The following is a 13,230-nucleotide window of genomic DNA, read 5'->3' as shown; positions in this document are numbered from 1 at the left end:
AATTTTCTTGTAGTCCTGGAGGCTAGAAGTCCAAGGTTAAGGTGTTGGCAGTGCTGGCTCCTTCTGAGTCTATAAGGGAGGATCTATGTGTAACCTCTCCCCTGGCTTCTCGTGGTTTGCAGGAAATCTTTGTCATTTCTTGGCTTGTAGGCACATCACCCTGGTCTTTCCTCCCTTTTCACTTGGTATTTTTCCTGTGTGTGTCTGTGAGCAAATTTCCCCTTTGTATGAGGACACCAGTGGTATTGAATTAGAGGCTCACCCTACGCCAGGGTGATCTCATCTTAACTAATTATCTCTGCAATGTCCCTCTTTCTAAATAAGGTCACATTCAGAGGTGCTGAGGGTCAAGATTTCAATATAAAGTTTTGAAGGGCATAGTTCCACATAATAGCTTTCCAGAGGAGGTGGACAATTTATCTTTACTAACAGAATGGAAGGTAGAACACTTGTTTGAAAATGCTGGCAGGTTTATAGGTAGATTTGTGGGAGTCCATGGAAATGCTCTTTTGATGGCTTCCATTTTGTCAGTGATGTGAAAAGCAAGGCCATTAGCCAAGAGTGTGGGCAAAGGCAAATTGAGGAGGAGGATGTTGTGAAGTTGTTCCTAACAGGGTGGGAGAGTGGTTGGTCCAAGGGGATAAGAAAGGGAGGCTGGACAGTCTTAAGTGCACACCTGTGGTCCTTGGTCCTGCATCTAAAGCAGTCAGTGTGGTCCTGAGCTTTTTTCAAGCTCCACTCAGCTGCAGGAGGGCAGGCAGAGAGCTTGGGGAGACTTAAAATCATTAGGGCGTGATCTTGCAAAGTGAGTACAGCACAGGGAGGAGAAAGAGCAGCAAGGGAGTTGAGACTAAGTATTGATACAAGCAAGTTGTCATGAGAGACTGTGGAAATAAAATTGGATAACAGGGAAGAGAGGATCCTATGTGAGGATCCTATGGTTACTCTGATTTCACAGATGGAGAAAGTGATGTATAGAGAAGGGAAGTACTTCTGGGAGTTCAGTCAGAGGCACAGTCAGAACCCAAGTCCAGAGAGTGTGGCTCAGAGCCTGTGTTCTTAGAGACAAGACCAGAAATTTGGGAGGAAGGAGGCAGGAAGGATGCAGCATCAGTAGTTATGAGACTGTTCTCTCCACCAGCTCCACATGACTATAAGCAAGGCATTCCCCTCCCCTGTAACACAATACTCCACAATTCCAGTACCTCCTCCTCTCTGGAGAACAATTTTTTCTCTTTTGTTCTGACAGTTATTCTCTTTTATTTAAGACAGATATATGTGTGCAAAGTAATGTAATGTCTCTTTGAATATGCTATCTAGGTTGGACATAACTTTCCTTCCAAGGAGTAAGCGTCTTATAATTTCATGGCTGCAGTCATCATCTGCAGTGATTTTGGAGCCCCCCAAAATAAAGTCTGACACTGTTTCCACTGTTTTCCCATCTATTTCCAAAGAAGTGGTGGGACCGGATGCCATGATCTTCGTTTTCTGAATGTTGAGCTTTAAGCCAATTTTTTCACTCTCCACTTTCACTTTCATCAAGAGGCTTTTTAGTTCCTCTTCACTTTCTGCCATAAGGGTGGTGTTATTTGCATATCTGAGGTTATTGATATTTCTCCCGGCAATCTTGATTCCAGCTTGTGTTTCTTCCAGTCCAGCGTTTCTCATGATGTACTCTGCATATAAGTTAAATAAGCAGAGTGACAATATACAGCCTTGACATACTCCTTTTCTTTGCCAACAAAGGTCCGTTTAGTCAAGGCTATGGTTTTTCCTGTGGTCATGTATGGATGTGAGAGTTGGACTGTGAAGAAAGCTGAGCGCCGAAGAATTGATGCTTTTGAACTGTGGTGTTGGAGAAGACTCTTGAGAGTCCCTTGGACTGCAAGGAGATCCAACCAGTTCATTCTGAAGGAGATCAGCCCTGGGATTTCTTTGGAAGGAATGATTCTAAAGCTGAAACTCAGTACTTTGGCCACCTCATGCGAAGAGTTGACTCATTGGAAAAGACTCTGATGCTGGGAGGGATTGAGGGCAGGAGGACAAGGGGACGACAGAGGATGAGATGGCTGGATGGCATCACTGAGTCGATGGACGTGAGTCTGAGTGAACTCTGGGAGCTGGTGATGGTCAGGGAGGCCTGGCGTGCTGTGATTCATGGGATCGCAAAGAGTTGGACACGACTGAGCGACTGAACTGAACTGAACTGATATGTGTGCATAGTAACCTCCCATTCTCCCTTCCACTCCTCCCTTAAATATATACACTGTTTCATTGTTTACAACATACCTTTCTATTCATTTTCACATTTTGCATTCACAGTCACCCTGCTCAGGCAGTTATCTTCAAGATAAGGAAATGGAGCTTAAAATAGTAAAAAGATGGACACAACAGCCAGTTCATAGTAGATGTAGGCCTCAAATCTAAACCTTTAATTTAAAATTCAATTCTCTTTTTAGCTCTTAGAATACTTTCTTTGAAAATGGTGATTTTCTGATTTTGAAAGAGGGTGAATTGGAGGGCAGGTGTATCCCTGACACTGGAGAAGTTCAGGAACGTAGATTAACAGTCTTATGAGATTCTGAAGAGTAAATGTGCTATTTATTCAAGAAATAAATGTGTTGTTAGAGTACATGACACTCACATTTTCCACCCTTGGCTCCGGGATAAGTCATAGAATATATGTCTATGTTAATAGAAGGAAAGCTAGTTGAACATTTTAGTTATGGTACACTACTGTTAATATCATGTTTAATATGGTAGCTGCTAAGTCACTTCAGTCATGTCCAACTCTGTGCGACCCCATAGACGGCCTCCTACCAGGCTCCTCTGTCCCTGGGACTCTCCAGGCAGGAACACTGGAGTGGGCTGCCATTTCCTTCTCCAATGCATGAAAGTGAAAAGTGAAAGTGAAGTCGCTCAGTTGTGTCCGACTCTTAGGGACCTCATGGACTGCAGCCTACCAGGCTCCTCCGTCCACGGGATTTTCCAGGCAAGAGTACTGGAGTGGGGTGGCATTGCCTTCTCCATTAATATAGTAGGTGAAACTGTTATTGGGGCATTCTTTGTATATTAACAAAAATGCTTCTAAAATATTTGGTCAAGTTCCTCAATGAAGTTTATTCACTCAAACATTCAACCATTCATTCATTAAACTTTCATCGAGCCCTTGCTATGAGCCTGAAAGTGTGCTAGGCATTGAATCCTTGTCTTTAGGAAAGTCATAATCCATGAGGTGATACAGACCTATGAATAAACACATACCCTATAAACACTGTTGGGAGAAATGAACTAACTGCTAAGGAGCACAGGGCTAGGCCTGACCAATTGCCTGGGCTGATGAAGGAGGACTTCAAGTTGGAGGTGACATTAACACTTCTTAGAGGAGTTTTCCAGGCAGTGCAGGGGAATGACGGCACAGCCCTTCATAGTTCTCGCCATCCCTATACCCCAGACTACTCTTAGCCTGACCTCCACACCTGTAATGACAAAACACACACCACACTAATAGTTTGAGACAAGCGAAGAGCAGAATGTTTCTTCATATCCAAGATGCCATGGGATTCAAGACACAGACATTGCTGGACCAACGTGATTATGGGGAAGAAAGGGTGTGAGTAGGCAGAACTGAGGATCCATCTGGGCTTCTTGTATGAGACAGAAACTCTACCCACGCTTTGTCAGTCATGTGTTCCTCTAACAATAGAATAAAGCAAAGTCTTCTATATCAGAAAGAAGGACAGAGGACCGGTATGGAGAAGACTCAGCCAATGACTTGTTGACTGATAGATGGTCAGCTGACCACTTCCTCTTCCTCTTGACTACAGTTCATACAATATGGAACCGATATTGCCAATTGTGATGGGATTACAGAAAAAAACCTTTTCTTTAAATTATTTTTACTTTTTCTGTATTTTCCATATTTTCTGCAATGAGAATGTTTTAATTGACCTTAAAATGTTAACGTATTTATTAACCTTTAAAAAAGTGAAAATGAAGAGGTTGCAGTAAATGACTTCTGAGACCCACTCCAACTAAAAATCTGATTTTAACCTCCAATTAAAATAAATAAATTTATATTAAAAAAAGAAACTTAAAAAAAAACAGTATGGAAAGCCTCAATAAAGTCACCATGATACTTAAGATAAAAAAAAAAAGAGTAGAAATAGAGAAAATAAGTAGAGACTATTGACTTTTGGTGGCAGTAATACATTATGCTGATGATGCTTCTTTATAGCAGCTCTCATTTACTGAGTGCCAAGTCTTATGTAAAACACTTTATGTACATATTCAAATATATATCTAGAAATATGTAGTATATACTGCTACTGCTGCTAAGTCGCTTCAGTCGTGTCCGACTCTGTTCGACCCCATAGACGGCAGCCCACCAGGCTCTGCCGTCCCTGGAATTCTCTAGGCAAGAACACTGGAGTGGGTTGCCATTGCCTTCTCTATTGTGTGAAAGTGAAAAGTGAAAGTGAAGTCGCTCATTCGCGTCTGACTTGTAGCGACCCCATGGACTACAGCCTACCAGGCTCCTCCATCCATGGGATTTTCTAGGCAAGAGTACTGGAGTGGGGTGCCATTGCCTCCTCCGATGTAGTATATATATCTACCTATTTATATATCTGTAGACATGGCATATATCTGTATATAGATATTCACATAGGTATCTATCTATATATATATATCATATATCTCTAGATAGATATCTATATATAGATGTAGATATATTCTTGGGATAAGAAGAAGCAAAATAGTGAAGTGCCTGGGGTCCTTCGGACTTGGAGTTAAGTTCTGGCTGGGTCTACACAGTCCTTATCTGTCTCTGATCCCAGTTCTAATAAAATTTAAAGACAGAAACATTTCCTCTTTATGTGAGCATCAGCAGTATCTCTTCCCCAGGTCCAGACTGTCTCAAGACCCACTACTGGTATATCAGTCCCTATCTCCTCCCTTCAGTGCGAGAGCTGCAAGCTGCAAGAGTGAATGCCTTTAGATCAGGACACCTCTGAGTGCTGGGGCTGCAAAGAAGGGCAGGGTCTGTGATATTCAGGAGCAACTGGGAGCTCCCACATCCAGAAATCTGGCTACAGGTGCAGCTCATTGCCTATAGCACATCCCCACCCTCCACTACAGGACTAGAGTCAGATTTTGGTAAAGAAAAAGCATTCTCAGCTGGCCTTAAAGGCAACCTCTAATAAAAACTGAGCATGTTACTAAGAATTGCTAAAGATTTAAGGAAAACAAACTGATAAGAAAGGAACAAAACTCAACAGACAGAAATACTGGCACCCTAGGAAAGACAAAGTGGACTAGACGAAAATGGAAAAATGTAATTAATACTTACATTTATGAAACATGAATATTATGAAAAATACAAATTGGAGATTTCAAAAATGATTAAAAAAATGCATGTTGAAAAGAAAAAGTGAATAAATGAGGTGCAGAGCACATTAGACATAACTGAACAGAAACGAGTGTGTTGTAATACAGAGCTGAGCTAACTGCCTGTTTTTATTTAATTTATTTACTTATACTTTTAGTAGGAAGATAATTGCTTTACAATGTTGTGTTGGTTTCTTCCACACAACAACTCAAATCAGTCATGAGTATATATATGTCCCCTCCGTGTTAAGCCTCCCTCCCCACTCCCATCCAACCCCTCTAGGTCACCACAGAGTGCCAGGTTGGGCTCCCTGTGTTATACAGCAGTTTTTCACTAGCTGTCTATTTTACACATGATTGTGTATTATGTGCCAATGCTACTTTCTCAACTCGTCCCACCCTCTCCTTCTCCCACTGTGCCCACAAGTCCATTCTCTAGGTCTGCATCTCCATTCCTTTCCTGCAATAGGCTCATCAGGACTATTTTTATAGATTCATTTATATGTGTTAATATACAACATTTGTTTTTCTCTTTATGACTTATTTCACTCTGTGTAACAGGCTCTAGGTTCATCCATATCACTTCAACTGACACAGATTTGTTCTTTTTTATGGCTGATTAATATTCCATTGTATATATGTATTCACAGTGTTTAAAATAGAAGGACCAAGAACCAAAGCATACAGAGAAAGTAAAGATATGTTGAGGACAGGTTAAAAGTCCAATATATAGATAATAAGAGTTGAAGGTGGAGAGAAAAGACAAAACAAAAGAGAGAAAAATCAAAGTAACAATAGCAAAAATATCCCAGTTCTGGAGAAATATGTTTTAGATGGAAAGAATCACACCTTGCTTCTGAGTAGAATGAAAAAAACAAAACAAAAATTCAACCTTAGATACATCCTGATAAAATTTTGGACACTGAATGGGAAAAAGGAATCTAAAATCCTCAGAAAAAAGTACCTACAAAGAAGGAAGAATCAGATAAACAACTAGCTTCTGATTATCAATAATGCTACAAGGGATAATGGAATAATATCTTCAGTGTTAGGAGAGGAAATAAATTTGAGCCTAGAATTCTATAATTATCCAAATGATCATTATTATCAATTAATTATAATTCTATAATTACCCAAAATATAAAGTCAAAATAAAAGGATTTTAGAATACAAAGTTTGTACAACTCATTGTAAGCATTTCTGAAAGCTATGGTCCAGCAAAATAAAAAATGAATAAAAGAGAAATGATTGCAGAGAGACAATTTTAGATTAAATCTTAACAATTGTTGCCTATAAAAAAAATAAATCAAAATTATGTTAGATCCCAAATACAAAATGATTCATATGTATGCTATGGGGAAGAGGAAGCTACCATTTTTATTGTTACAAAAATGGGAAAATATAGGTACGGTTTAGTTTTAGATTACAGAAAAATATGTTTATTGTGTTGTTTGGACTGCAGCAATAAGTGTGGATTGTTTTCAGAAATTGAAAGGAAAATCAATATGATACGTATAAAAGAAGAAAAAAGAGACTAGCTTTGAAATGCATTAAATGGGACCAGCATTCTTAGCTAACATCTCAATTACTGAACCAGAGAAGGCAATGGCACCCCACTCCAGTACTCTTGCCTGGAAAATCCCATGGACGGAGGAGCCTGGTGGGCTGCAGTCCATGGGGTTGCTGAGAGTCGGACATGACTGAGCAACTTCACTTTCACTTTTCACTTTCATGCATTGGAGAAGGAAATGGCAACCCACCCCAGTGTTCTTGCCTGGAGAATCCCAGGGACGGGGGAGCCTGATGGGCTGCCGTTTATGGGGTTGCACAGAGTCAGACAGGGCTGAAGCGACTTAGCGGCAGCAGCAGCAATTACTGAACAACTTATTTCCTTCTAACATCTATTGGCTGACTGTTGAAAAGTAAGAATGGAGCTTTGCTCAAGCTTTGCTGTTTGTTAGAATCATCTGGATAGTGTTTATAACTCTCATCACCCAAAAAGTGAACGAAGTTGCTCAGTTGTGTTCGACTCTTTGCAACCCCATGGACTGTAGCCTGCCAGGTTCCTCCATCCATGGGATTTTCCAGGCAAGAATTCTGGAGTGGATTGCCACTTCCTTCTCCAAAAAGTGAAAGTCGCTCTGTCCTGTCCAACTCTTTGGGACCCTGTGGACTATACAGTCCATGGATTTCTCCAGGCCAGAATACTGGAGTGGGTAGCCTTTCCCTTCTCCAGGGGATCTTCCCAATCCAGGGATTGAACCCAGGTCTCCTGAATTGCAGGCAGATTCTTTAGCAGCTGAGCCGCCAGGGAAGCCCAAGAATACCAGAGTGGGTAGCCTATATCTTCTCCAGTGGATATTCCCGACCCAGGAATCAAACTGGCATCTCCTGCATTGCAGGCAGTTTCTTTACCCACTGAGCTATGAGGGAAGCCCTGCAACACCCAGGCCCCACATTAATTAACTCCACATTAATTATGTTAGGATCTCTGGGAGTGGGACCCAGGCATAACCTGTAGCGGATTCATTTTGATATTTGGCAAAACTAATACAATTATGTAAAGTTTAAAAATAAAATAAAATTAAAAAATAAATAAATAAATGAATAATTTGTAAAACTTTACAGGATATTTCAGTGTGTAGCTGAGTTTGCTATACAGGGGGTAGAGGAGGGAATCTCTATGGAAAAGGTCACACTTCAGGTGGGATTAGATAGCTGAGACTCTGATGGACAGGTCCTTGCACGCTCAGATATTCTGTGAGTGGTCAGAGTTGCCAAGCAGGAGCTTTATGTGCCCTGCATGAGCCAAGGAACTCTGATTCTATAAGACCAGTCTCAAAAAGAAGAGAATTTTTGTTTACTCCCTTCTAAACTCTACCACCTGGGACCCATCTGTGTATAGAGCTCACCTCTGCCTGGTCATCAGAACTGACATCCACACAGTTGGTCTGTTTGCACTGGACTCTGTTTGCATTAGGAGTTTGCCCACAACTATCAGTAAAAAAAAAAAAAAAAAGGCCCATCAGGACTTTCTCAGTCTATGACAGTGGCTAGTAGTCCTGCTGAGAACTGCTGCTGGATCCAGTGGCAATCCTTGCCCAGGCTGAAGTACCTTCTCTCTCTTCCCTGCCTATTTAGGGTACACTCCATTTCTCTAGTAAGATATGGCTTCTTTCTCTCAACTCCTAGTAAATACTTAGGAGTATTATCTTAGCCCCTAAATAGATGTCAACCTCCTATTTGGCTTAAAAAAAAAAAAAAAAATCCTCCAAATGCTTGTTTGACCCTAATTCCAATGCAGTTAAGAGGCATTTAAGCCTGCAGTGCCTGAATACATTCCCACCATAATCCACCAATGTGTAGGTCAGTCTCCTGAATCTTTTTCCCCTTTGACCTGATGAAATTCAAATGCCTTTGCATGCCATTCACACCCTTCACAACCTAGTGCTCTTCAGCCTTGCAGAATACCATTCTCTCTCTGCCTTCCGGTTAAGCCCGTTTTGCAGCCATCTCTTCAAGGCTCCGAAGCATTACTGCAGTGAGAACATGATAGTCACATGAGTGCTCCATCAATGTTCTCTGTGAACTGTTCCTGGACTTCCCATTCAGAGCTGAGTTCACCTGCCTCTATGCGCCCATACTACTGTCTTCCTTTCTGTGTGACAGCAGTCATCTCTGTATTATAATCACATTTCCAATGTGTAGCTTTTCTAGCTAGATCAGAAGGAACTAGAAAACATAGTCCTGGTTTCTGTCTTCACCCATGGCTAGCACAGTGTTTAATTGTTAATAAATATTTACCAGATTGGAGAAGGAAATGGCAACCCACTCCAGTATTCTTGTGGACGGAGGAGCCTGGTGAGCTGCTGTCCATAGGGTCGCACAGAGTCGGACACCACTGCAGTGACTTAGCATGCCTATGCATTGGTGAAGGAAATGGCAACCCACTCACTCCGGTATTCTTGCCTGGAGAATCCCAGGGACAGAGGGGCCTGGTGGGCTGCCGTCTATGGGGTTGCACAGAGTCGGACATGACTGAAGTGACTTAGCAGCAGCAGCAGCATTTACCAGATAAATGAACAAATCAGCGAATGGTTTAAGACCCTAACTGACCTAGCAGAAGGGAAAAAGAAGCTCTTTGTCTTGGCTAAAATCAGAATTAACACGAAAATTTGTTAAAATGCTTATTCCTAAACTTCAGTCCAAAATGATTTTGATGTAGTTGGACCAAGGTAAGACCTGGCAATCTGTATTTTCAAAATCCCCTCCCCCTGCCAGTTGAGTCTGATTTGTAAGATCTGGGAACCTACCATGGCTTTGGGAATTCTTCCTCGATGTACTTCTGCCCTTGTCCCAGTGCTCAGAACCAGAACAATGAGACTGCTCATGGGCCTGTTTGTCTCTTCCCTCTCCAAGAGCACCAGGGAGGTCAGTTACCCCTCCAACATGCTGATCCTGCATAAAGAAGAGTCTTTATAGCTTAAAACTTTCCGAGAGCTCTGCCCTGAGCAAGGCAGAACTGTGCCCATGCACACGTGCGGGGTCATGGAGCCCAACATGACAAGAGATTTGCATTTTGGCTAACTTCTAAATCTGAGAGGATGTAAGGAAAACAGAGCAACATTTTGCTATTGGGGTCCTGTCATCCTGTTACTTTCTGATGTGATTGACAACCCTAGTATGAACAGTCTGCTTTTAAGCCTCCATCTTCCTCTAAATGAATATTGATGCTGTGTTTACCTTTAATTAATATTCATTGCGATAAAGGAATTACACTCATTCACTTTTAATTATATCCCTCTTGCATAAACAGGCTTTTAATAACAGATTTTCCAGAGCAGAAAAAAACAAGCTCCCTGCCCCCAGCCTTGTCTGACGCCAGGAAAGCCGCCTCTGCAGTTGATAAAGGGAATTTCAGTTTGTAAATTGGTGCAGTGGGAAGAACCGTGGTAGAAAGTTAACTCTTCTAAGCTCTAGCTCCATCCAGCTATGCCACAGCTACCATGCATTCTTGGGCCAATTCTTTGCCCTCCTGTCCTTTATCTTCACATCTGAAAAAATGGTGACAGAAGCCAATGAATCATTTTCATTCATTACTGAATATGAGGATCACCTGAGGGAATGAGTGAGTGAAGTTGCTCAGTCGTGTCCGACTCTTTGCGACCCCATGGACAGTAGCCCACCAGGCTCCTCTGTCCATGGAATTTTCCAGGCAAGAATACTGGAGTGGGTTGCCATTTCCTTCTCCATGGGATCTTCCCAATCCAGGGATTGAACCCGGGTCTCCTGCACTCTAGGCAGATGCTTTACCATCTGAGCCAGGGAATAATCGAGGGAATAATTGAACAATACCAAAGCCCAGACTATAGTCCAGATGAATTAAAACAAAGTCTCCATGGATTGGGTGTAGGCACAGGTATTTTTTTTAAGAAGATCCCCAGGCAGAATTCTTTTGATGTTGAGAATTATGGCTATCATTCTCATCAGACTTGTAGTTGCCTGTGGCTCCAGCCAGGGTGAAAGACTGCACATGGCCCAGGAGGATGGCCAGCACTGTTCTCAAACACTAGCTCAGCCCTGCCCTGATGCTCCCCTGTGCTGGCTGGGGTCTCACATCCTGGGACAGGTTCAGTGGTATTTTCTAAGAGCAGGGAGGAAGGATAATGTTCACTGAGCACCTGCTCTATGACAGACACATCCAGTGTCTCATCTGTCAGTCATTAGACCCATCTCCTGTCTTCTGTATCAGGCATGAGGGGCTTAATGTTGGTGAGAAAGGCAGTTCTGGCCCTCGCAAAACTTATGCTCTAGTAGGAGGGAGAGACTTTAAGCCGGTAATTAATAGTTACAAGAATTTATGGAGTTGAAAAAGAAAAGCACAGGTTGCAATTAGAGGACATAACAGTAGTGGGGAAGTGATGGCAAGGGAGACCTGCTTTATGAAGCAGTGTCTAAAGTCTAAGGCCTGAGGATGAGCAGGATTTAGTTCAGCTCAGTTCATAGATGGGGAGGGGCATTTGAGTAAGAGATAGTGCTTCTACAAGGCAGATGTTGGCACTCTTGTTTTACAGGTGAGCAAACCCAGTCCCTTTAGCTGGAAGGAGTATCCGAACCCACTGAAATCACATGATGGGACAGAGCTCATTAAAATGTCCATGGCTGTAGCTGGACAGAGCAGAAACCAGGTTGAAATAGGAAAGGAAGAAAGCCACAGGCTTAAGGGAGTCTGTAGCCAGAAAATGCCACCTGCTTGGTAGGGTCAGAGGCCACATGTAGTCCTAGTAAGGAAGCTGCATCACAGTGTCCAGCATGAATCTTGGATGGGAATGGGGTTCTCTGTGAGGCAGACCGAGACTTGTGTGGTGTGGATACTGGAGGGGTCCAACAGAAAGGGATATTCTGATGATCCTACCAGGTACTCCAGAGCAAGGCAGTCTTTCAGCCAATAGAAGGTCTCCTCTCATTACCCTGGGGTTGGGGGATGGGACCCCAGACTCTGAGAAAACTAAGGCAATTCCTGCCAGTCAGAGCTGGACAAGCTCAGCAATGCAGCTCCTTCAGGGAACAAAGTGAGACCACACCTCCACAGCTGGCTGGGGCTCAGGGGTGAGGCTAAAACAGGCGGTTAGAGCTAGTTCTGTACCCGGGGGCCTTGATGCTCAGATCCAGAGCCTGAGTACAGTATCAGAACTGGAGGTTGGGTTGGGGGGCTTTCCTAAGGGTGAAAATCAAGTCTTTCCAGGCTAGGTGGACCAGGTAGGCAGAGATGAGGGGCAAGCAGGGCCTGACTGCCCATTCCAATCATTCTTAGTGGGTATAAGATTCTAACATCCTCTGAGAATCTACTTCAACATATCAGGAGAAGGTGTGGGTACTTTCATTTTTAAGAAGCTCTTTAGAGCCCCTTGGGCTGCAAGAAAATCAAACCAGCTAATCCTAAAAGAAATAAACCCTGAATATTCATTGGAAGGACTGATGCTGAAGCTGAAGCTCCAATTCTTTGGCCACCTGATGGGAAGAGCTGACTCACTGGAAAAGACCCCGATGCTGGGAAAGACTGAGGACAGGAGGAGAGGGGGGTGACAGGATGAGAAGGTTGGATGGCATCACCGACTCAATGGACATGAGTTTGAGAAAACTCGGGGAGATAGTGAAGGACAGAGAAGCCTGGTGTGCTGTAGTCCACGGCATCTTAAAGAGTCAGACATGACTTAAGACTGAACAACAACCACAGGCAATTCTAGTGTATATTTTTGGTTAAGAATCACTGAGATAAACCATTCCCTTCAGTTTTCTGATGAAGAAATTGAGACTTAGAAGAAGTGACTTGCTCAAGGTCCTACAGCACACTAGGAGAAATGGGACTAAAACCTTGGTTTCTTCCTCCCAGTATACCACCGGTGTGTTCAGGTTAGTGATTTACATTCACAGCAGTAGCATCAGCTCTTGACTTGCATGCACCCTTGCCTCTGATATCACCTGATCTTCTCAGTTAGGGATTATCAATGCCCCAGGTTACGGATAAGCACACAGAGGCTGTGTGAAGTGAAATGATTTGCTCACTCAAGACCATGGAGTTGGCTGGGACAGAAACATATTCTCTTTCCTAATCTTGAGATCTTTCTCCTGCTTCAGGCACCATTTTATGAAGCTTGAGTTCAGGCTTTTCTCCCAGGAGGTAAGACCTGACCTTTCTCAACGTGGATGATCTAATGGCCTCTAATCCATTTCCTGTGCATGTGGCCAGCAAGCTCCCTAATGGAGTGTGGCTATACAGCCAAAGGGGAGCCCAGTAATTAGAGACCTAGAGGTATAAGCGACATTTGGACAACTGGCCGG

Source organism: Bos javanicus, chromosome 1 (genome assembly GCF_032452875.1).
Source record: "Bos javanicus breed banteng chromosome 1, ARS-OSU_banteng_1.0, whole genome shotgun sequence".
NCBI classification, from domain to species: Eukaryota; Metazoa; Chordata; class Mammalia; order Artiodactyla; family Bovidae; genus Bos; species Bos javanicus.
This window is presented reverse-complemented; position numbering follows the sequence as displayed.